This window comes from Lichenostomus cassidix, chromosome 4 (assembly GCF_008360975.1).
Source record: "Lichenostomus cassidix isolate B80296 chromosome 4, HeHo_3.0, whole genome shotgun sequence".
NCBI lineage: Eukaryota > Metazoa > Chordata > Aves > Passeriformes > Meliphagidae > Lichenostomus > Lichenostomus cassidix.
Genome location: NC_139484.1, coordinates 14,405,383 through 14,428,415, shown reverse-complemented (window position 1 = coordinate 14,428,415; position 23,033 = coordinate 14,405,383). Strand labels below are relative to the sequence as shown.

Below are 23,033 nucleotides of genomic sequence, written 5' to 3'. Positions count from 1 at the left end.
ATCTCTCACAAGGCTAAGAGTTTTTCTGCAGCCCTTTTCAACATTTTGAGGGAAGGAAATCTCATACCCACTGGATGTGACTGGAAAGGGACTCTATTTCAAATGCAGTCACTTCCCCAGTTTTTAACAAGTCCACCAAGGATACTGTGTAATAGGGGAATTATTTGTAAAGTGCATATATGGTCAGAAAAGGACTCTGTACAAATGCTGTCATCCTTCTCCTGAGATCCAAAATCTGTCTATCTTCCAAGACATACCTGCTTTCCATGGTTCAAAAATAAATGGTGATGATTTTTTACTTTTATCTGCTCCTTAGTGGTATGAGAAAATGAGCTGATTTTTACTCTGGTTTCTTGATTGTCAATAAAATTGTTAATTGCTTTCTAAAGTGAGCCAGAGAGCATGCAGCATGACTTCAGGTATGGTTTGTAAAGCAGGCTGTTGGAAGAACAACTTTTTGTTGCTTTGTTTGTTTTAAACTTGTAGATTAAGAAAGTGTACTTTGTAAGAAAAATAGTGATTTTTCATTGCATCCCTTCTGTCAAACCACTTCTCATCCTATACTTGCAGTACCAGGTCTTATTTCTCTCATGGAGTTTTTAAAATATTTCTGGCAGTTATCAGCATCTTAACTTTTTCTACTCTTTAAAATAAAGTAATATCTAACACTTAAATAGCAGTTTGCATCCTGAGAAGATTTTGAAAGTCTCCATTAATGCATCTTGCCTGAGGCAAACAGTAACGTGCATGTTTTTAAGATGAAAGTTGAGAGTGTGCTAAGTAACTTATTCTAAGCATGTGAGGAATTGGTGCCATTTAATCTCAGAGTAAGTGACTTGAGCATGTAATTAACTTTCCGCTTGAAGGATATGAATGATTGGAAATTAATTATAAAAAAGAAACATGAACTGTAGTGTCATTACTCCACCTGCACTGAGTCAGTATTTTATAAAACATGCCTGGGAGGATGGACTGACTCTTGGTCCTGAGGCTGGGCTACATATCTAAGAGATGTCTCAATAATGCTTGAAATAAGCAGATGTGTTTGCCATGAGCCATCTGCCTAGCTCTCTTACTCAAATTAAGTGAAAATTGCTATCTTTCAGTGCAAGTTTCTCATGAAATGCAGGGCATGATGCAAAGGGCAGAGAGGTTTGCTTTTGGCATAGAGTCCACTGAAGTCAGCTGTAAAACTAACAGCAAAACAGCAAATCAAGGGATGAGTGGTCGTGATGCAGTTCATTGTGAAGAAGCCACTGGACTCCTTGGTTGATTTCCATGAGCAGTAATTTAATGGTTCAAAATGATGCAAGACATATCATGTCTTTGGGTTTTTTAGCAGACTTTTTCTTTTCCAAGGTAGTTAGAAAGATGAATGGTTAAAAAAAAACAAAACAAAACAAAAACCAAACGATTTTCTTTTAAAATGATGAATGAATTGAGAATGCAGTTTAAATCAGGCTGGACAGCAAATCATGATGTGGACAATTTTAAGAACCTGCTCTAAATAATCCTGATGATGATATGTGTGCATTATGCAGTTCATTAATGGCATAAAAGGGGAGATGTTAGGATTAGGTAAATTTATGCCATGTTTGGCGTTTATCTACAATGCATATTCATTCTAAAATTATATTGAGAATTCCTACATCTAAACATGAGAGCTGTGTTTTATGCCTTCTTCTAAGCTGAAGCATAGCCAAAGTGAAAGAATACAAATACTGGAAATCTGCCACAAAGGAAAATAAAAAAAAGTTTTAATGAGACAAATCAAGGTAGTTAATCTAAATAATAATGAATGCCAACATCAGTGAAAGTTCATGCTCATTAAAAATAAATACACTCAAGTCCATGCTAACTGAAAATATTACTTGGTATATTCACTCACAGTTGTATTTCCCTTTGTCAAGGTGAGACTCTAGTCCATAGCAAAGGAGATATTGTAGAAAATGGGTTGTTTGGAGGATTTCAGTGGCATCAGTCGTGTAGGATATTATTTCCTATTAGTATGACTGGTAAAATTTGAGGCCCTGGTGGCTAGCTTTAAAATACTCAGTTGCACACGTCCTCAAAAGATTTATGAGAAATACTTAAATTTCAGTTGTTGACAGTATCATGCTTGCCTTATTTATTAGCCCTGTCATCTCCATGCTTTTGGAAATATCACCTCTAATTGTTCTGAATAATTGCAGCAACACCTGCTGGCAAGCCCAGAGCTGATATACTGGAAGCTTTCCCGTTGTTGACGTCAGCCAACAAACCATTTGTGTCTTTAGCAGATGTTTTTCATTTCTTTTTCACATGGGATTTACTGAGATCTATTCTCTTACTCCAGTAAAGGCCAGCCACCTCTTTCAGGCTGTTTACCATCAGAAACCATATTGACTGAGTTACTGGTGCAAAACTTACATGGATTTTACTTAGCCACGATGTTGATGTATTTTTTGTTTTATGGATTCACTTCTTCTTCCCTCTTCTTCTGCTTTGCAGAAGTTTTACATTTCATATTTTTAGCCTTCTAATTAAAATAAAAATCCTTTACATTGTCTGCCTTTAGATTGACAGTCAATCTGATGGTGTTGACTGTGTTTTTTGGTCTTACTCTGTTACCGTCTTGAAACAGTGACTTTTTCTTCCACTTGCTTTTAATATGTAGAGCACTGTGTTCTTCACTTGTTTACAGTCTGTGTAATTTTACAAAATTCTGATTGCTTCCACACTGTTCCTTTCAGGGTTTTTTTGTAAATTTAATTTTATGCTATATGCTGCAAAGGCTTTGGTTCTCACTGAAAAGCAAAACAAACCCAAAAAAAGATAAACAAAAAATTAAATATACTGAGATGAATGTCATTACAATGGAAAACAGTAACACCACCCCCATCTAAACACTGCTCATAACATGTACTTTAGATCTTTTTGTTCTTGGGGTAATGTGTCATCTAAGTAGGAGCAAATAGTAGCTTTTTTTTAAACAATATATATCTGAATAAGTTAAAAATTTCACTTTACATGGGACTTAATAAGTTGAATTTTTTGGTTCACTGGTCTTTGGTAGGCTAGCTACACTAGTGTGTTTTTAACAAATTGATATTTCATCAGTGCACAACACAGACATATACTTTCAAAGTGTTTCTAAAGGTTTCAGGGTGGACTTTGATATACAGCAGCAATGTCTTCCCTCTCTCTTTCCCTCCTTTGCCAAAAAATTACTGCCTCCTTAAAAAAATGCTCCCAAGCAGACTTCAGCTATCACAGAATCCCAGAGGGGCCAAGCAAGCCATACAGCTTCATAAAGCACAGAAAGTAAAATGGTGTGCACTTCCTCGGTCTTCCTGCAGCAAAGGAAGAGTTCTCAAATCAGGACACTGTCCTTCAGTCACAGTTTTTTTTGATACTTTCATAAAATGCAAATCTACCTGGGTATGGGCTCTTAGTTCTTTGTCTGTGTATCTTCTGCTGTCAATAGGGCTAGTCAGGGCTCACAAAATCTCTCTACATTCTTTCAAGGTTTATATACCTTATACGTACCCTATATACACCCAGTGCCTGAATTGCTTTTCGCCTCTTTCACCCAGGCTAGTTGTTACCATTTTGTGCCATATTGTGGATATTCTTTCTCTTAATGAAAAACCTCTTAAAGGTGTTTATTTTTCATCCAGGAGAACTTTGTTCTTGAGTTAGATGTGCTTTGTACATGATCCTTTTTTTCTATAGGATGTTATTTTTCTGTCTTGAAATAAAGACAGAGGTGGATAAGTAATTAAAGGTATTTCAGTGACCAAAAACTATATGATATTACTGAAGTTTAAATGCATACGCTTTACCAGCTTGCACACTGAATAACAGGCTTCCTCCTATTCTGCTTATTATCCTCAATTGTCCTAACCTGACAGTTTTGTCCTGTGGCTTTTGAAACTGTGGCTGTTTGTTTTTTGACTCAAATTGAAAGTAATTCCATCTTGCCACTTCTTTTATACTCAGGTCTCATACTAATCAAGAATTACAATTCTCTGCATATGATGCCCTATACTGATACATTCCTTAATATGATACAGTTTCAGTATCAGGTTGCATTAGCTACAATTAAAGCTGTAAATTACACACTTCTCTCTCATCGCTCATTGCTCAATGGTAAGTTACTGAGATGTTTGCATTGATACAGTTAACAGTTTACAGCCATTCTTTCTTTTGGAAGGTTCCAGTTATAATCATCTGCAGGCTCCAATTTGTGCTGTACATGGCCATCTATGTGGGTTTTTCTACCCATTCCAACCACCTGGGTCCCATTACTCCCATTTGGTTCCCATTGCTCTGACTTCCTGTCTGTATTATGGAATTTATTTTAATTTTTGAACATTTAACATAAACGGTCCTGTATGTGGAAAAAAAAAATCACCACCCCATGTTCTAAAAGTTTCATTTAGTTTTTGCATATTCCTACTTATTGTAATATCAGACTATAGGATGACAGTATGAAAGCATAAAAATGACTCTTGACAGAGTTTCTACACAGAGTAAAGAATGAATTTAAAATACCAGCTTTTAAAATCCCCATAACTATTTTTACAGAGTCATAGAAAAATGCTGAAGTAGATCTCCCAGGGTCATCTGGCTGTATCCCAAGGCAGGATCCTTATATATTGAAGCTGCTTTAGAGAGACATTTTTCTGACCTTTTGTTGAGTGAATATTCTGTCAACTTTACCAGTGTCTCTAGACCACATGGTATGCAAAAAAAATTTTTTTGTTTTGTATTGATGCCTGATGCTGATGCTGAAATTGCTATTCTCTTTCACACTGGAAATTCTTAGGAGTTTGAGATGCTTTTTTTCATTTTCCTAAGGTTTTATTTTAATTTTCAACTGCCCTTCAGGGATTAACGGCAGGTAAACAGGCACAGCATATTACTTGTAAATAAGGACAATGCTGGTGCTATGCAAAAACATGTAAAGAGCCTTAGACCTTTCTACAGGAACACATAAAGGCAGAGGAGGATTTGGACAAGAGAGTAAAGTTATTTTTCTTTCTAATGAATTAGAATTTTTAATTGCCCTTTAATTCTGCAGGTGAAGAGAATCTACCTCCCATGGCAAAACAGGAGGTAAATAGCATCAATGGCCAAGCTCCTCATTTCTCCTTTACTTTTCTCCCCAGTCTAATGCTTTATACCCTGGCCTCACTGGTACTTTCTTTCCCTAAATTAGATGCCAGAATCTACACATCAGATGCATAAAATAATCTGTGCATAGACCATCCAGTCCAAATTGGGGATTTTGTGTTGTAGTCTTAGATGTTTTCTCCAGGTTTGTGGTCATTGATACAGGAAAATATGCCCATGAATGGGAAGTTACAGCACCCCAGCAGAAACAGGGACAAAATGCTACCTCCATGCCAGCTGCCTTGCCATTCCAAACAGCATTACCAAATGGCTCTATTGCTATCTCAGAAGATCGTGGTGACTCAGAAGATACACTGTGACTGAGTAACTCCAGTAGTTTTTTCTGGGTAAGAAAGTAGTTGAAAGCTAGAAAGTGATGAATTTCCAGTCACGCTGTCTAGAGGCAAGTCCTTAAGCTGTCCGCACGTATTTCTTTCTATTATGTGCCTGTTGGGGTCAAGAAAGCAAAGAAAAAATATAGGTCTTTCTTTCCTTGAACTGAAGTGGCTTATATGAAGAAAGCCATGCCATAAATTCTAGAATTCTGTGAATTTTTAACTCGCTTGGAAGGTGAAAAGACAAAGGCACAGCTGAATATGCTAGCTGATTAGTCTTGTGTATAAAATCTATTTAAGGGGCAATAGCAAACTTCTGTATAAAAATTAATTAGAACATAGCACAGTCAGTTGAGATCAAAGAGCGTACGTTTATTGTGAAATATATGGTTGCTGGAGACAATTCATTTTTAATTTATTAGATTCCATAAATTTTTTTCTGATAGGTTAGGAACAGAGATCTATCAAGCTTATTCACATAATGCTGGCTCTGGCAACTAGCTAAGTGAATTATTGTCTTGAAGAATATGCTTACCCTTTAATGGTAGTAGACACAGCAATGAAACTACAGGGAAGTGTTTTCAGGATTACAAAAGCACTTCTAGCATAGTAGAATGTGTTGCTACCAGCAAAATAAAACCCCACGCTTCTCCTATAAGGAGTGAGGGAGAAAGTAAGCATTGGTTTCATCTCACTGGTGTGATGTCTGGCATTTTTCTTGAATTGCATATTTGAAAAGGTGGAATCTGAGGTGGCTACATCAAAGGTACTTTCAGGTTCTTGAAATGTGGATATGAATTTACAGTGGAATTTCTCTGCACTGATATCATCTACATTGTCCTTCATATTTTGCCAGGGGCAGAACCAATCTATCCCATTCAGAGCATGACCACCTTTCACCCACCTAGTTTAACTTTGCCTTCAGAGTGCCTGCATGGGTAGAATTTGGCCTTACCCGGCTGCTCCAGCAGATGCCCCTGAAAGAGACTCACAGGACCTTGGTTATCTCTTCCTTTGTAGTGTTGGTTCATAGACTGCTGTTAAAATGTGCAAAAGTCAGGTTTTTCTGCTTTCATCCATAATATGATACAGGTTGTGTTGAAATCAAGGAAGATGTAAAAATTACAGTGTATATAGAATTAAAAGATCAATTTATAGGCATAGAGACTGTAGGAGTATGGGAATGAGGAGAGGAAGGTGAGCAGTGTTCTCATGTTTGCAAACCCTTGACTTAACTGCACATTTCACCTGCTATTCTTTCAGTGTAACTACACCTTGTAGTTTGACCTTTACTCATTTTATCCCAGTACAGGTTTGAATTCCTAACAAATTATTATTCTCTGTGGCTGTGGAAACCAATCTTATTTTAATATCTTAGATCAAAAAGCAACCTTCATGGGTTTTTTTTCCCTTTTTCTGCATCCTGTTGTAATTAATTTTAAAGTACAACTCTTTATGAATTTCAGAGGTGGTCTGATAAAGTAGAACAAGATATTTTTGATTCAGAAGAATTCTAAAATATCTGCTCTGTAAAGAGACCTGATGGCAGAAGGATGGAAAGTGCCTGTATATTCTCAGAATTGCATTCGAGTATCTGGTGCAGGACATATGCCAAACTCTTCAGGAAATCAACAGGATATTTTTGTTTTAATATTGTTTTGATACCTTGGGTCTTTTTTATGCTGTCAAAATATCTGCTGGCAATTTAAATATAATATGCTCGCTCCCCTCTCTTTAATTTACAGAAGGACTGAGATTCTCAAAAAGAAATTCTCTTTTAGGTATGTCCAGGTGTGCACATCGAAATCCTGTGGAAGGCTGAACAGCATCAGACCATTATTTTCTGAAAAAATAAGCTATTGCAAATCAGCAGGCATGAAGCCAAGTTATAATAGAATAATTTATTATAATTTGATGTAGATGGTGGATAGAATGGTTAGATTGTAATTGAAGCTAAGTGAATAATTCCAGTAAATAATTTATTCAATGAATTTATCCTGTTTTCCTACTCAGAGATTGTTTTTACTCCCCCCTCTCTCTTCCCTTCTTACATTTTATAGCCCCTGGGTTTTTTTTGTCTAACCAGATGGGTGAGGGCTGTCTTTGTTTCGTTATGTGCTGGGCTGTGCTGGCCTCTGTGGCAGTGCTGCTGTTTCATGCCTCTGCATCCCCAGGTGTGCACAGCTGGAGCCCCACACTCAGGGAAGCCTGGTGGGGCTCTGTGCTGGACATGCCCATCATGGCAACAAGGCTTCCAGAGATGTGGGCATTCCTCCAGGGCTAGAATCAGTCATGTCATGGGTTTTGAGCTTCACAGATAGGTAGAACCTCCTCAGCAAAGACCTACTCAATACAGATGACAAGGATCTCTCATCTAGAGGATGAGAATCATGTTTCACTTGGGCTGCCGACATCTTTAGTTCGTGTGTGTGTGTGCGTGGTGGGGGGGAGGTTTGGGTTTGGTTTCTCAGAGCTTCCAGAAGAGAGTAGAAATGTTTGTGCCATAAAAATTCCTTCCAAGAAAATGTCTCCAGTCCAAGGAATTTGTTTATTGAGCAGGAGCTGTGCTCCCAAAGCCCTGTGGGGTTTTGTTACTATTACTGTATGTGCTAGCATCCTGCCGGTTGATCAGGCTGGCCAACATGCTGTGTTCTTGCCCATATTCTGTCTTGTTCTACCCTTTCTTCTAGGTTTTTTTCTAGCTCTTAAAAGAGTATTTTTGGAGTTTTGAACTTTTAATCAAGCTTTGGCTCTTCTCAGCAACCCATCCTTTCTTTGTCTAGAATTTGGACAATTATGTGATGCATACACATTCAATAAATTAATTCTTTCCTGGTTCCCACAAGGACCCAAGCTAAGTCCTACACCTTTTGTTTAACATTATATGCAGATTTTTGTAACGTAGCTTTGAGTAGTAAAATAGTTTCATGCCATAAGAACTAAAGTTCCTAATTGATATATGATGTAGCACTGACTAAAACAAATTGAACTATGGACATCCCAGACCTGTTATTATTCCAGAAAGGTTGCAAACTTAAGTAAGCATCACTTCATCAGGACAATGATGATCACAGATTGCTTAGTGCTCAAGTAAATGAAGCATAGACTGAGACAAAATTTAGGAAGGAGCATGAACTTGTGGTGTTTGATTTTGGAGCTCTGAGCCACCAGACTGGGATACAGAAATTAAGCATTTAAAGTAGCAGAACCTATGTATAGTCATGAGCATGTCCTACTGTGGTTATAGATTTACTAAGTTCATCCTCACGGTTACTAGGTCTGAAGAGTTTAGCATTATCATTCTGTTCTATGCATTATCTCTTTGCCCATCTTGTTTATGTTTATCATGTATTACACAAAAATCCCCTAGACCACAGGATCTGCTCCTCCATGACCTGTCTCACTTTCTCCCATAGCTCTAACACACCACCTGTCACTGTGAAAAAGGGCTTTATTCCTACACTGCATCCTCAGTGCAGGTTTGGAGTGATGTAACAAGATTGTCCACCTTCTCTGTGCTGCTGTGGGTTGGACTTTTTGTCACTGAGCAAAACATCAAGTAGCAGGTTTTATTTCTTAAGGAGGCTTGCATTTTTCTTTTGACAAAAGTGGAATTGTTTGGTTTTGTATAGATAATCCATATATTCTTCAAAGTGCCACTATTCCTCTTCAAAACATTTGACTTTAATATTAATTTGTAAAAGCAAATTATTTTAGTGATAGAATGTATGAACAATAGTCTAATCTGTTCGGCAGTCTGGTGTATTTTTTAATAGATTTCTATATTAATATTGGAGCAAAGACAGTAATTTTTGGTGCTTTTACAGCTGTAAAAACATGCCTATTGCAAAAAGAGACTAAACTGTACCAAAGAGCGCACTGTGCCAGCAATATTTAATACTTCATTGTAGGTCCACTGTTTTAAACATCTGTCCCTCATTTAGTGTATTTTTAATACAGAATTTTTAGTGAGGGCAAAAATGTAACTTTTTATAGTAAAATGATTTCTCTGCTACTGAGAAAAAAAGCAACTTAGGATTCTATGAGAAAAAGTATTTTTAATGATTTATAGGATTTGGGTCATTGGCCTTCAACTTCCATAAAACAGTAAGTCATTTTTATTGAAATGAACACATTTTCTTAGAACATGAACGTGGTTGATAAAGGAAGTTTCTGTGAAGTAAACATGGAAGCTGGAAAGGGAAAATTGCTCTGTAGCCCCTTTACCCTGCTGCACATTAGGCATAAAAAGGAAATAATTGAGTTACTCAGGCTGAAGCAGGTGAGTGCAACAGACTCCTGCAGTAAAAAGGAAGAAGTAGGAAATGAGCTGTGTGTGAAAGATACTGAGGCTATGGGCACCTGATGTGAATGTCAGTGTTCTGTGGACATCATGGAATATTCAGGTTGGAAGGAACCTTGGGAAGTCATCTGATCCCATCTAAGACACATCTTCAAACGGTGTGAGATGAGAAAGCTGGAAAGAGGTACTGGGGTCTTGCTCGGAGTTAGCAGCCCATCAGCTTGAGAGAGGACTTGGCACTAGTGAGCCTGCATCTCGAATCCTTTTAGGCACCTCATGACAAGAAAAACACTGCGGTGCTGGAATGTGTCCTGAGAAGGGCAGTGGAGCTGGGGAAGGGTCTGGAGCACAACTCTGATGAGGAGCAGCTGAGGGAGTTGGGATGTTTGGCTTGGAGAAGAGGCTCAGGGGAGACCTCATTACTCTCTACAATCACCCAAATGCAGGGTCTAGCCAGGTGAGGGTTGGGCTCTTCTCCCAGGTAACAAGTCATAGGACAAGAGGCCATGGCTTCAAGCTGCCTCAGGAGAGGTGTACATTAGATATGAAGAAAAATTTCCTCACTGAAATGGTGGTGAAGCACTGGAACACACTTCCCAGGAATGTGGTGGAATATGCATCCCTGAAACTGCTCAAAAATGTGTAGATGTGATACTTAGGGATGTAGTTCTGTGGTGGCCTTGGCAGTGCTGGGTTAATAGCTGGATTAAATGATCTTACAAGTCTTTTCCAAACTTGTTGATTCTATGACTGGCTACAGAAGAGAGTACCATGTGTACAGTGTAATTGTTCCACACTAGTGTAATTTCCACCATAATTTTCTGGAAGAATACTTGAGTGAATCTTCACAGTTTTTTTATGCATGTAAAAATAACAAAATCCTTGTGATAGCTTGGCTGATGTGTTTTACTGTGCTTATGTAAATTTTCTGTAGTGGTTAATGTAGAAGAAGCCATATCCAATACTCCATTTTAGCATACACAAGTGATAACACTTAAAAATTTGTTAAAGATGAAGAAAAATCTATTTTCTTTTGAATTTTTGGTTTATGTACACTCATTAGGGCCTAATTTCAAAAAACAGATATAGAGAAAAGTATACATTTTTGTCTCTGAAGATGGCCAATATGGGCAGTTTCTTCTTGTAGGAATTATTCAGAAACAAATCCTGAGTCAGGAATCATCAGGATGTGGTCAAGAGCAAAATCCCAGTTCACAGAGGCATGGGCAGGTTTGGGGGACTGCTGAGGTAGGAGCTATCAGACAACAGTTCCTGTTGTTGGCAATCTGGTACCCTCTGCCAGGCCTCTGTCCTTGTAGGAATGCCAGGATTAGGCCTGCAGCTGTACAGACTTAGTCACTAATTAAGAGAACCTGATTTTACTGGCATTACATCCAGGGTTAAAGACCTGAGTGAGGCCACTTGAGACCTTCAGAAGTACTGACTCAATTCTGGACGTCATTAGGATCACCAGAAACTTGTCAATGGTAAGACTTGCATGCCCTTTTTAAAGGATATCTAAAACAGATAAAACCTCTCTGAATTCTCTTTCTGTGAAAAAACTGAAAAATAAAAAAAGTGTTTTCCCATCCCTTGCCACCATAAGCATGGATAATTGTGGTTCACATAACTTTTTAAAATATTTTGGGAACAAAATAACCCTGAAATATCAAAGTACTTAAGGCTTCATTTCTATCAGGCTCTGCAGTGCAGTGCATTTCCACGTCTGTAAGGCAGCTCCAATGTCATAGAAAGTGCTGATTTCATAGGAGTTTTTAAATGAGAAGCTCTGTGTCAAATATAGCACCTCTTTGGAGATAAAAATGGAAGCAGAGAAAATTAAGAGCCCAATATAATTAAACAACTTTCTGAACTGTTGCATTTTATATATAATATTATTTTTCAAAGGCCAGGGCCAAAATAAATGTTTGGAGTTCACTCTTGGTTCTGTGGGGCAGCAGAGATTGACATGAGTTCATGGCTGCATCGTGGACACTGGAAAATCCCCGCTCACCATTGGGAGGAATGCGCTTGGCACCAAGTCAAATGCACAGCGTGGAAGCATTCACCTAATTAGTGTTTTAACAGCTGCTTAAGGTTTGTTTCAATGGGAAGAAAATTATTGAGCACAATTTTATGTAATTAGTAGAGCATAAAACACGTGGTGTGTCTAATTAAATGTTTAAAACTATTGACATTACGTAGCTACTGTTGAGGTAAATGAAGTGGAAAATCGTTATGATTTTTTCGGTTGGTAAATTACTTCACAATACACTCAAAGGCCCATTTGATAAGATGAACTCAATCCTAATGCAGAATGATGAGCACCAGGGCCTTTTCACACCCCACAGGTATGTGGAGGTCTCACCAATTTAACTGGAGGAACTGGCTGGTATTTCAGGGCTTTCAAGTCTTGCCAGCATGGGCTCCACTCTTCAGAGCACACTGTGTTAAGTGCAAGCATGTCCCGCTGCTTTGGTTCACAGCTCCTTTATCCAAAGGGTGACAAACTGTGCATTGTAGAGCTGAAGTCCTCGCTTTCTGATCCCAAAACAATAAAGCCATTGAGTAATGATCCAGCAGGCACTGAGAAAAGAAGAGGAGCTTGGCACTGCAAGCAAATTGCTTATAAAACTTGCTGTAGTTCACAGGTTGCATTGTTGAAGGATGTGGACTTTGTTTTGCAGTTCCCAAGATGGAGATGGAAGTGTAATTATATATAACATGCAACATCAGTTGTGTGATTGATTTAAATCCAGTTGCACTACAGGTGCTTCACTCTATGCTTATAACACCTTGTTCTCATATTGCTTTGCAGGAGTATTGAATAATGTTGATAGTAAAACCCAAACTTCTGAGATTCATTTTTCCCCATTTAAATTAATACAGTTTTTGCCTAACTGGTACTTAATGACACACTTTGTCATGTAAACTACCTTTTTTTTTTTCTATTTCAAATGCAATAGAGAAAAATTAACACAAAAACAGAGAGTAAGGTTTAATTGCAACTGTGGCACTCAAATCCAGCAAAGACAGCAGAAAACCACTGAATTTACACTGGGCTGAGTGTTCATCCACCCTTTTTGTATTGAGTTACTTACATCTACAGGCTATTTTATTTTATTTTAGAAGTTTAGCATTCTTTATAATACTTTTAGTAGCTGTCAGTGTAACTGTAAAATGAGCACATGCATAGTGGAGAGGTAAACATTCGCTAAAAGAAATAATATTTCAGAGAAAAAAAATATTAAAAAGGGAGAAGTTGCCCTTTTTTTGCCTCCATGGCTTTGCAGGTCATTGTTCATTTGTTTGTATGGTCTCCAGGAAGCCATGAAGTAAAGTTAAGCTGTGATTACAAGTTTGCAGAAGGCATGTGAGCACTGCCTGTCCCAAAAGGCAGCAGATCACTCTTCTGAGGTGGTGAAGTTGGAAGTGTCACTATTCAGTGTCTTTCCTCCAGCAGCTGGAAGAAATACACATGGGGTACTTATTGATTCCTCTTCAGGACGCAGCTTCAAGTGTGTAGACTGAGGGCAGGTACAGCTTTGAACCTTCTAGAAGGAGGAGAATTTCTGCTGAAAGTGATATGGGATTTGTACCAGGGAAGGGAAAACGGCAGTCGCTCTTCCCTCCCCAGGGCCACCACCGGGCTGTTGTGCAAGTGCTGAGACAGACTCCCCTTATGGACCCTGCAGTGCCTTTGGTAATAGCTCACACTGCATAGATCCAAAGCCAAATGTTTCGTTTCTGGTAGACTCTGGATTCCCCAGAACAACAGATTGCAATTATTTGCTGCTGCTGAGCCTTCCTGCTTGTGTTCTTGGTAAAGCCTTTTAGTCCTGGAGGTGTCCTACCTGAGAGCTTGAAAGAGAAGATTCTTAAATGGGGAGGGAGAGAAGTGGTCAAGCACCTATGAGCAATACCTACTTACTAGAAAATTAAAACTTTCAGCTGTTGTCTGTCAGTAACTGTAATTCTAGTCAGGGACTCGCTGTCTTAAAACCTCTCTGGTGTGGCATGGTAAGCGATCTACATTTTTCTGACATACCTCAAAACACAGTAAGGAGTCCATCTTTTGTTTTGAGGAGCCTTTTCAAATTTAAATGATTTTATCTGCTATTTAAATGTAGTGACATAATTTTTAAAAGTACCCTAGGGACTTTATGAACAGCAGGAGTGGTCATACTTCACAAAATCATAGATAAGAGGGATATGGAGAAGCCTTTCATGCCTTTTCAGTGTGGGGCTGTTGGAGGGCTGTAGCAGCATTAGGGCTCTGTGTGAGGCTGTGGGGCTTCAGCTGTGAGCTGAAAGAGTTAATTTTCAAGTTCATCATGAGCTGTGTTTACTGATCCTTTCTTACTCCTTTGTGATAATTGGCACCTCAGATTCTCTGCTAATTAATTGGGCTGCAAGGGGCAGGTGGCGCCATTCTATTTTGATAATCCCTGTCAGCAATGTCTGTATAATCTCTTTGTTTAATTAAAATGAATTTGTAATAGGGGTGCATGAACTTGCAACAGTTTGGTTTTTTCCCTTCTCTTCCTTTCTCTCTTTCTCTCCCTCCCTCTCTGCCTCCCTCCTGGCTTTGCTTTGCTTCACTTCAGTGGGCGTTCACTGCTGGGGGTGCAGTTCTGCACTTGTGGAACCACCACAGTCTGTGTGCTATTGTCACTCTCTAGTCTCTTTGGAAATGTCTTACCTCATTAACACTCTCCAAGATATAAGCCATTTATTTTGAAATGTCTTTTTTTGTTTTCCTTTAAAACAAAGAACATGATCTGCAAAGAGATTTCAAAACTTCTTCCTACTTTAACTTAAAAACAGTTCAGAAGGTGCAATGAAGATTAAAATAATTTTAGTTAAAACCAAAATATTTAACCATTGAAACACATTACTCTAATGCTTTATCAATTCACTGCTCATTTATCTCCATGGCCCTGACAAAAATTTCAAGCAAGCAAACAAAAGCCAGTGCCAAAACCATTGTTTATCATAAGTCAGTTCTGGCAATATGAGCAAGGGTCAGCTTTTAGCACTCTCCAACTGAGGACAGATTTCAGAACGAAGAGCTGAAAGTTTAAATTTCTAAGACATAGACAGTTTCAGTGCGTGTTTTATGATTATTGGAAGTTGTTCATGCCAACTGCAAACACAGAAGGAGATTGCAAGCCTCGTCCTTGAAGAGGCTCCAAGGCTTTGAAGGTCCCTTCCTTGTCCAAGTGCCTCCCTTATGTTTTGTCTAGCTTCTCTTCACATTCCAGAGCAGAGGACAGAAAGTCGCACAAGCTGGAACAAAACATGAGATTAGTTTTACAAACACTTTAAAGGGATAAGAAGGTGAAGGATAGATGACGAAGGTTTCTTGTGCCATGGAGGACATTTCACATCATGTGCTCATCTTGTCCGGTGGCCTGACAGCTCACTTCTGCTGGCTGATGTTTAAGAGGAAAACTGTGTGCTATCTCTTTTTTAAATTTTTTTTAAAATTTTTTTTTCTGTGCCTGTAGAAGAGGCATACTGGAGCCTAGCAGAAATAAGAATCCAAATTTTGCCCAAAATTTAACTGCTAACAGGTTGCTGAAGGACTCTGTCAAACTCTTGTAGTAATATGAATGCCCATGATTCCCTGGAATCTAAAAGGAAAAAAAAAAAAAGATATTATACAGTACTTTAATTGTGTTATTTATCCCTTCTGTGTACAAGATGAGGTCACTCAGGAACTGATAGTGGCACTCATGGCTCCTTTATGTTTATTTGAAAAGGGTGGCACAAAAGATCACTTCTTCAGTGGCCCCTGTCTCAGCATTTCCTCAGATCCCCAAGATTCTCCTGTTGCAGATATTTTTTCCCTGCTACTATTGACGTATTTACTTGCATTGTGTGCTGAAGCCACATATCCAGCTCATTTTCCTGTGGTGTGTTTACTAGTGCCACAGACAGGTGTGAGTATCCTGCTGTGTATCCACAGAACCTGGAAACTGTGCGATGCCAGCAGTGTGGGATGTGTTTCATCCTTTCCTACCCATTCCTAGTCTCCCTGAGGTCCTTCCTTCCCTCTTAAAAAAGCTGAAAAAGCTCCTGTGGTTCAGTGTGAGTAGTTAATGTCATACAGCACTTGAGTCATCTGTCTGGGATCCTCACAGCTGGGAACTCAGTTCATATGCAGGAGATGAGACCCTAAAGTTACAATGAAGAATGTTTTAGAAAGTTCCATTTGAAAGTTCTTTTTTAATAGATGCCAGTGAATTATTGTTTTCAATGGGAGATTGGAGGATAAGCTGGCAAACCTGTCAGCATTCCCCCACAATGCTCTGAAAGGAGGCCTGGAGCTGCCAGTGTTTGTAACCTCATCATTAGCCTCCCAATAATTGCTCTTTGTCAAATATTCCTGGTGTCCACACTCAAATGGTCACATGAAACTGTTGTAATGCAGTAGAGCAAAATGGAGTTTCTAACTCTCATCAAATCAGGGAGAAGTTTGAAGAATGTCAGAGGAAAAAACAAAGAAATCAAGAAATACTTCTGTTCAAATAATCTGTGTTTTTAAGAGATTATCCAAAGCTATGGCTTTTACTATTAAAACAGAATGAAAACATAAAACGAACACAGTCATAAGCTGTCTTGCTGCTCTTTTCCCCTTTGCCAAATGGGTGCTCTTCAATGTCTACATGGCAAGGAAGAGGAAATTTCAGTTCTGTTTCCTGGCATTTGATGATTGTCATACCAGAAAGAACTTCTGCAACACAGCAAAAAGTAATCCCCAAGCTTTTCAGGAACTGAAAATGCATCCAAAGATTTGCCCATCACAGACGTTCTTAGAATTTTCTTATAAAATTGTATTTTTAAGGTACAAGACTGTGTAGATGTTTAAAGCAGAAAAATATCTCAAATTACAGTAGCAGGGAGAAAAAGAAAAGCTGAAAGAAAAGCTCAAGAGGTCCAAAGGAATCTTTCCTCTAACATGTCATTGAGCGTAACAATGGGATCAGCAAGGGATCAGCTCAGCAGCATTTAGCCCTTACAGATAGTGTCCCCTGTAAGTATGACTCCAGTGCATTTCCTTTTCTGCAAATTAAGATGCTGTTGTGTAAAAGTGTGACTTCAAAGTTGTGTCTGGTCTCCCCACTCCTCTGTCTTATTAGCACGTTTCCTGGAATGGTGATAGCTTCAAGGTTCTGCTGAGCTCTGTTTGTTTGTGAGTCCAAATGAAAACAATGGGGGAGTTGAAACAACTTCTGAGATATGTGAAGTGCTTTCTGATTTGGGCAGTTAGTTGGATTTCTCTCATCCGGGCTTTAGGTGACAGATTCCCAGGCATTCCATGGTTTCTGTACAAATATCTTCTCATTGTGACTATTATGGATATCCAGTGTTAATTAACAGACTCACAATTCAAGCTATGCTGCTGGTTTTAGAGAGATGTGTGTAATATACACAAAATATAATAACTGATGTGGCTTTGGAGGTACCTCTGTTCCTCTGTTTTTGAGAGTCTCAGGTTTCATGGTTTAGCTCAGGTTCTTTTGGTTCCAGACCTAGTTACTGTTAGATTGCCACAGGAAAGAATGAACACACTTGCTCCATATGACTCAGTAGACTAGAGGTAGAAACTCCTAAAATGCAGCATTTAAGCTGTGAAAATCCAGCTCTTAATGGGAATCATCTCATATAGGAATTTCTGTCCATGTTTTAGTATGGTAAGACCTGAGTATCTCTCAAAGTGATGCTTCTCTGCTAAGCATCAGCAGTAGCAGAATAGCAATTCAACTGCAAAGACGATTCTGCAATCTTTGAAAGGATTACATGCATGCTAGAAACTGAATAAAAGTTACTCATGCCACAAAGGATTAAATGCCTTCTGAGAACATGGAATTCCACATCTGAAACATGATTCTGTTCTTGCTCAGATGCCTTGAAATGTTAAGTCCATTTCTTTGGTTTATAGGTATTTGCTGCAAAGAATCCAGCTTTGCTGATATGAAGGCAAGGAGCTAATGCTGTCAAATGGTCCCATTTAATTCAGTGCTTCATGTCTCATATGTAGATTGTGAACAATTATTTTTAAACCGTGGTTCACAACATACAAAGGGATGCTGTGAATCGTCCAAAACTTTTTTAGGAAGCCGTTTTACCTCTCACAGTCTAGAATGTGGGTATTAAGGAAATTCCCTTTTCTCCTGCCTCATAAATTCAGTAGTTCAGAGGAAAAACTGTATCAGCTAGGCATTTTATGGTCAAAACCTGGTTATTTGGAGCTGATACATACAGCGGCACTGTAGATACTGTACTGTTGACAGGAAACAATCTTCTTAAGTGATACTGTGATGAATCCATTTAAATAACTTTTACAGAGACTTCTACTATAAAAACTGCACTCTTTCTTGCAAGATCATCTCCACCCATTTGAATGTTAATATTCCCTTATATGTGATGTCCAGTGACAAATTCTGTGATTGTATTTTCAGGCAAGGCCAATATATCATGTTGATTTTTGCTTGGAGTTGATTCTTAATAGATCTTACATGTGAAAACTCACACCTTTTTGATTACCTGTGAAGATACTGAGTCAAATCTCTAATACTGCTGGCTATTGACTTTTATTTATTTGTTGTCTTTTTTAAGGTCTGAGTGTCCTAAAATCTTACTGGAGATGTTAACTGTTTAAGGTATTGTAAGGTAGTTTCCTTAAATTTATCATTAGCTGCTTCAGTAGTTTTGGGGGAAAAATATTAAAAAAAAAAATCAGAGTCTTCAAGGCCTTTATGGGTCCATTTATCAATAACTAAGGTCAAGACTGACAAGTTAATTAATTAATCAAGATGCTCAATTATATGAGCTTTGAGCAAGAACTACACATTTTAGAGTTGTTTGGCTCATGGAGGAATCAGTATCCTAATCTGCCAAGGTGTTGAATCCAAATTCTCAGTGTATATAATTTTTGTCTTAGGAGCTATTCAGTATACTCTTCCTTTTTTTTTTTTCCCCCCCCTTTTTTTTTTTCACTGCCATAAGCAGGCTCTCAGCATCAGGATGTAGCCTGGAAATCAAATATCTTTCACACTGGGACACCACTGCAGGGCCTCTTCTGTTGCTCTTCCCTAGTCAGCTCTTTCTGTTCCTTTGAGGTAGCTCTCTATTCACCTCTAGCTCTTGAGACAAAATTTGCATCCTATGCACATGCATAAAGCACCATTTCAGTCTACATCTTGTAATAATTGTCACACGTCAGCCCTAAAGCAAAATACTGTCACTGGCTTTTTAGTTATCAGGAAAGGACTGTAGTAAATGTTCTCAAGCTGTATTTGCATGTCACTGAGAAGGTCTAGGGCAGTAATTGTAGTGTTTTAAGTATTATAAAAGAATTGCAATAATCCCCTGTAAGTTTGCAATTAGGATATTCAAATTGCTACGTCTCATTATGTAATTTTTCAGCCTTAGGTTATAAACTTGTCCAAACGTAGAGGTGTGAAGGAAGCAGGTAGCACCACTTTCTCTACAATAGCTTGTGTCCTAGCAAGGTTAGAGGGCTTTTCAACCCAACATGAATGATAAAACACCTCATTCAGATCCTCCTTTACAAAGGTATTTGTGAGTATTGTGAGGGTGAAAAGCTCTGGAGAACAAGAAAGAAAAGATGGGACTAACTTGTTCATGTCATGTTACTTCAGCCACTGTAGAGGCTTGTGGTAAGTGCCTCATCTATCTGGGGAAAGCCCCTTGCAGAGGCTTTGAAGAGCCCATGATCAGCTGTAAGGTGATATGTTAAAAGGACTTCCAAAACCACCCGTAGAAACTTAAAGCACTAAAGAGGCAAACACTGGAGACAGAAAATGCAGTCAGCACAGCCACTGTATTGATTTGTTTTTCCTGGAATTACAAACTTATTCTTCACTTAAAATTAGTGATCAGCACGGGCTGAATTAGTCAGTTTGTTATCTAGATCCTATTTTTCCCTCTCCTAAAAGACTATGTGCTTGTGGGTAGTCCAGATGTGCTGGTGAACTGTGGTCCCTTCCCTGGCACCTTCTCTTCTGGGGGGCTCTTAGAGAAGTGTGCATCCATCCTCTTGTTAAAGACAGAATTTCTCCCCATCATGGCATAGAGGAATCAGCTGCAAGAATAACAAGCCTTTTGGGTGTTCCTGCATGAAGGTGGGGGCTGTTGTGGCCAAAAAATGCATTAGAATCTCTGATTCAGGTTGGCTGGTGGCAGCTTTCTGAATGTGTACAGAAGCACCTCCTAACTGATCTGCAAAGAAAAAGCAAGCTGGCATTAAAAAAAAAGCTGTCTTTCAGCATGATCAATCTGGCAAACACTTCCCATGGCAGGATCACACAGGAAATAAAGTTCTTTTCACATGCCATGGTATTTATGTGTGAGCTCCTGGAGTACAGGTCAGACCAGAGCAAATGCTTGTGGAGATTTGGTCATCATCCCCAATGAATATGTAAACTGAGCTCAAGATCAAAAGGGTCTGCTAACTTTGGCAGGCTGATCATCTAATGTTAAGTATCAGAAAGCAATTTAGTAATAAAATTATTCGCATCCTAGCTTATATTTGGGCCTTGCAGCACTGAAAATTATGAGTTTGCATGATAGATATAATAGATAATAACAGTGAGCTCCCTTACAGTGATGAACTTCAGGTCCAGAGATTGACAAAGTAGAATACAGACAGATGCTTGCTGGTGGAACACATGTGCTGGTCTTAATATATTACTGCTTATCTGATGATGATTACTGCCTTTCTCCTGAAGAGAGGTGGCAAGACCACTGAGTGCTCCTCATTTACTTTGGTATAAGCACAGATATCTTGCCTTAGGCTGCTGTTGAAGGCTGTTTAAACTAAGCCCAGCTGACTTGTCCATGAAATAGATGGTGGTCTCAGGCAGTTCACTGTAGTTTTGTAAGGAGTTTTGTTAGGAGTAAAAACATTTCAGAAGAGAGAAACTGATGTGATAGCATTCTATGTGACTTAAAAGTAGCAGAAATCACCTTGTAAAAAGTTCTCCACCTGGATCCAGACCAAGAAGATAGGAAGGGACATTGCTGTTACTTTCTTTGTACATGGAAAACCATCATTGACTTAAACCCCATATATCTTCCTAGTTCATAACTCTCTAAAGTCATCTAAATCAACCCTTAGGGTTTGTAAAGCTTGGAGTTGGATGAAAATACACAGTCTTTTCAGTGTGCTTGCTTTTGTTAGCAGCATTTACCAAGTACACAGATGTGTATAGCAGCGTCCTCTATTATTTGGACTGCAGCTCCACATAGAAGTAAAGAAGCAGCATTTTGGCAATTAAAAAATAATGAAGTTAAAGAAACAAAACCAATGCTTTAAATGTATTCCTAAGATTTCAAATGGAGAGTGTTTCTTTAACACAGGTCTGATTTTTGAGCTGGAAGCAGGACATGTATTTCAAGAGATACCAGAAATGTCTGCTTACGGGAGGCTGTGTGGTACGTGGCCACTGTTTGCAAGAAAAAAATGTAAGCACTTTAAAGATAAAATATGTGATTCCTTAAAAGGTTCAGGGTGTTTAACTTGTAATGTTGCATGCTTAAGTTGATGGAGGTAAGAACACACTGCTCACTGGAGTGACAATTCAGTGGGACTGACCATTTTTACATATAGCTCACGTTTCCTTCAGTTCTACTGGCTGATTCCAGCCAATTATTTAAAAAATAATAAACCCATGAACATTTTACAAACAAGGTTGGACTATTTCTTAAACACTTGTCAAATACACTGTTTCAGCTGTAAAAGTAGCTCAGAATTGCTTCTGTAGGTTTCTTGCTTTAAGGTTAGGGGCATTATGTTCTTGTATTGTGTAGACTGCCTGCATGAGTTGCTGCAAAGTTCATTATACTGCTAAGGCTGTCAGTGGTATTTATGGATATTCATGTGCAGTGAACCCTTGAACCTGAGCTAGTCATCTGAGCGTTGCTTGTAGTTAGAGTTGTGTTTATGCTTAACATTGGTAGCAGTATTTAATTGCTCCCTAGGAAAAATAATTGCAATTTGAACTCAGTTGTATAGTAGACAAGGGATTGCAAAAATGCCAGGCCTACAGGAAGGATTGTCCTTCTTATACAAGTATTAATTATTAGACTTCTGTTTTCAACTCCCATTTCCAGAGTTTGGAAATGAACGTGGAACAAGTATATTATTCAAACTGCACCATGTCCCACTCCCATTGAAATTAGTAATGGCAAAAATTGTGTTATGGAATTAATCCTCTTTCAAAAATATTTTCCAGGCATTTTTCATGTCAGCTGCAAATGGGAGAAAGGGTGATGATGCCATTTTGCAATAGAGAAGAGTGGAGATCTCGCCTTATATTCATCTGAAGAATTTCTAATTCAAAGTATTGCAATGTTATCCCTGCTAAAGTTTCAGTTCTCATAACCCAATATCAGATGGGAAAATCCTGCGTAACGCCTGGAATGCCAGCAGGACTGTTATGGTCCTGAGGCGGGTGGTGCTATACATGTCCTCAGGGCTGCATTTTAGCGCTCTCCTGCCAGTGTAAAGGGAGTTTATATTTCTGTAACTCTAGTGGGGATTCCTTTGGCTTGACACAATCCTGGGAATGTCTTTCAAACCATGTACATACACAGAACAGATGGCTTTCATGGGAAGCAGGAACTACTGTTTAACATGTGAGAATTATTTTTTTTTTCCATTTCTTGGGAGCCTTCTGATTTGAAATAATCCTTCCACAGATACTGTGTAATGGGAACAGTATCTTGATTCTCTTCTCCATCCCTCTCTTATTTTCATTTTCCTGTCAGGCTCAAGGAAAAACATTTTTCACATATTCTAAGGGTAGAGGTGGTTTTTGAGCTTTAAATTCAATTACTACTGAATTTTAGCATTTGTAATGAAAGCTGAATTACTGAAACTAAGCCTTAGTGGAGAATTTAACAATACAGAGTACTGTTCTGTTCTCTCAGGCATCAGTGCCATCTGACCAAAACTCAGGAATGTAATAATTGACAGATATGTCACTGCATAAAGAAAATAATCTTTAGAATTTCATGCATTTTGCTTGTAATTTGGTTAAATATGAACATTTTGTGGTACCATATAGCAACATCAGTGAGTCATACATTGTGACAGTATAATATGAAGTGACCACATAAGATAATTAAAGATCATGTTGTATTTAATTTTCATGCCCTTGCACTTAGAAGCTTGTCACCGGAAATGGAGAATTAATAAATTGGCT

General features: G+C 38.5%; 1 protein-coding gene across 2 annotated transcripts in view; it reads left to right on the top strand.

Moving 5' to 3' along the window:
• The window catches only part of BMPR1B (bone morphogenetic protein receptor type 1B), a 227,242-nt gene that overhangs the window by 120,191 nt on the left and 84,018 nt on the right, over positions 1-23,033 (top strand). The gene's annotated exons all lie outside the window — the stretch shown is intronic.